Source organism: Octopus bimaculoides, chromosome 25 (genome assembly GCF_001194135.2).
Source record: "Octopus bimaculoides isolate UCB-OBI-ISO-001 chromosome 25, ASM119413v2, whole genome shotgun sequence".
NCBI classification, from domain to species: domain Eukaryota; kingdom Metazoa; phylum Mollusca; class Cephalopoda; order Octopoda; family Octopodidae; genus Octopus; species Octopus bimaculoides.
The window spans coordinates 4,379,533-4,382,451 of NC_069005.1; positions in this window are offsets into that span (position 1 = coordinate 4,379,533).

Sequence of the window (2,919 nt, forward strand, 5' to 3'; positions counted from 1 at the left end):
TATATATATATATATATATATATATATGTATGTATGTATATATATACATGTATGTACACAATGTATATGTCGGTGTATGTGTAGGTATGTATTTGTGTATACAAATCAACATTTAAGCACGTGTAAATTTTTAATAATATTTGCATATGCAGGCAGAGAAGTGATATATATGTGAGTGAGTGTGTGTGTGTGTGTGTATATGTGTGCGTCTGTGTTTGTGTGTGTATGTGTGTGTATATGTGTGTGTGCATGTGTGCGTGTTTTCTTGGGACAGACATAACACGTTAGGTAGGAAACAAAATTTATTGAAATCGGACATGACGTAAGATGCCAAACAGCCAGAAAGAAAAAAAATAAACATTTATTACATACAATTTATCACCACACAGACATGCACACACACACTGACAGACTCTGTGTGTGTGTAAATAGAGGTAGAGAGAGAGAGAGAGAGAGAGAGAGAGAGAGAGAGAGAGAGAGAGAGAGAGAGAGAGAGAGAGAGAGAGAGAGAGAGAGAAAGAGAGAGAGAAAGAGAGAGAGAAAGATAGAGAGAGAGAGAGAGAGAGAGAGAAAGATAGATTGATTAATTGATTGATTGATTGATTGATTGATTGATTGATTGATCTGTATATAAGCCTTGGCGCATGTCTGTCTGTCATAACCTCTCACAAAACGCCAGAACATTCGTTCAAAGGGCTAGAGATTGCCATCAATGACTCCATATTCCGCAGTATACAATCTTAGTAATGGAAGGACGAATTGGATAATATTTTCCGTGATATACAAAGAAATAAATGGGTCACTGCCTCTGAAACAATTTTATGATGGGTTCGCTCGATTGGGTCGAAGCCTTTGGCTACAGGTGATCAACATATGGTGATTAGAAGCGGTAGCCAGCAGTGGAGCATCGCAATTATTCGATATGCGAGATATAGCAACGACATATCCTTCAATTCTTGACCAAAACACTTAACACAAGCATAAATATTTTTCTTCAAATCACAGCCCAGTAGAATCAAAAAATGTAAATTCATAATGAATTGGATGCATCTTTTACTCGAAACTGTACTGATTTTTAAAAATCTGCTTTTAATTATAAACTCATTTTGAAAATAATTGTTAGTCTTGTTTTCAGACTAAAAGATGAAGCTCTTTAAATACTTCAGATTGAATCCAGTTAAATTCATAGCGAAAACACTTTCGAAAGACAGCTTATCATGATTATTATGAAGAGACACTTGCTGCTTATTAGAAGTCGTAGGTTAATCTTGGTCACCAAGGGTGGGCAAAACGTGTCTATAGTGCTTTGAACAATGATAATTGAAATATTTGAACTTGTGTGACTGTGAGATGAGGAGAGGATCTCAAACCTATCACAATGATTTCATGATTGTTTTGTGAATATGAAAGCTTTCAACAACTGAAACGAACAAGAACAATGCGACAGTGGAAACAGTAGAATGATTCGTATCGTTTAGCATGTATTCACATATCAAGATTTTACATAAATCCAAGGCCTCCAGTCGACTAATTTTTAAGATTATAAGCACTTGTAGTGTAGCACAGTCGACAACAATAACAATTAATATGACTCTTTTAACACTGAATCACTGCTACAAACAATCGTCAAACTTTCCATAAAATATCTCTGTAACACGAAACTCTCAAACCATCATTATTATATCATAAATCCTTATCATCGTTATCGTCATCCTCATAATCATCATTATCACCATCAACATCATTATCAAGGCGGTGAGCAGGCAGAATCGATAGCGCGCCAAGAAAAATGCTTAACGGCATTTCGTCTGTTCAAATTCCGTGAGTTCAAATACCGCCGAGATCAACTTCACCTTTCATTCTTTCGGTGGGGGGGTCGATAAAATAAGTATCAGTTAAACACTGGGATCGATTTAATCAGCTCATCCCCTCCTCTAAAATTACTGCCCCTCTGGCAAAATTTGAAACCATTATTACTGTTATTAAGGGAACGAGCTGGCAGAACCATTAGCACACCGGGCAAAATGTTTAGCAGTATTTCTCCCGTCATCACATTTTGAGTTCAAATTCTGCCGAGGTCAATTGTGCCTTTTATCCTTTTACCCCGTGTTACCCTAAGTGGACTGCACCAATATTGGGGAAACTATTTGTTTATTATTTATTTCGCTATGATATATCCTCCGTTATATTCTTTAACGTGATAATATCTCTCATTGATTGATGTCGACCCCACGTGTTTATGCTGAAATTATATTATAATATATATATATATATATCACCAGATTTCAGGCTTTGTTCTTGTACCAGAAACGATTATTACTATTATTATTATTAGCGGCATTTCGTCCGTCTTTACGTACTGTGTTCAACATTGTCTTTCGTGATTTAGGGGTCGAAAATGTCTGGGGTTGATATAATTGATTTGTCCTCTGCCAACAAATTTCAGGCCTTGTGTCTATAGCAGAAAGGATTAAACACGAATTCCGCTGTCTGCCGAGTGTATAGTGAAGAAGAAGAAGAAGAAGAAGAAGAAGAAGACTTGTTTCTATAAAATATAATTACAGCATGTAAATAAATATAACGCTTGATAAATAAACAAAATATTGAACGTAAAATAAAAAAGACTGGAAAGAAACACCGATAGGAATATTGCTTCCAGCAGACCAAAGAAATAACAGACATTCTAAGAGGAAATTAAAACATAAACGCTACCAAGTGATACAAGATTCTACTACGCACGTGTGTGTGTGTGTTTATGTTTGTGCGTGTCTGCGTGAATGGGTATGTGCGTGTCTGCGTGAATGTGTATGTGTGTGCGTCTGTGTGTGTGTGTGTGTGTGTGTGGTTTGTGTATTTCATTCTGTGGTGTTGTTTTGTTCCCATTTTTGTTGTCTTCAGGTGAATGTTTGCTTTCCCGTT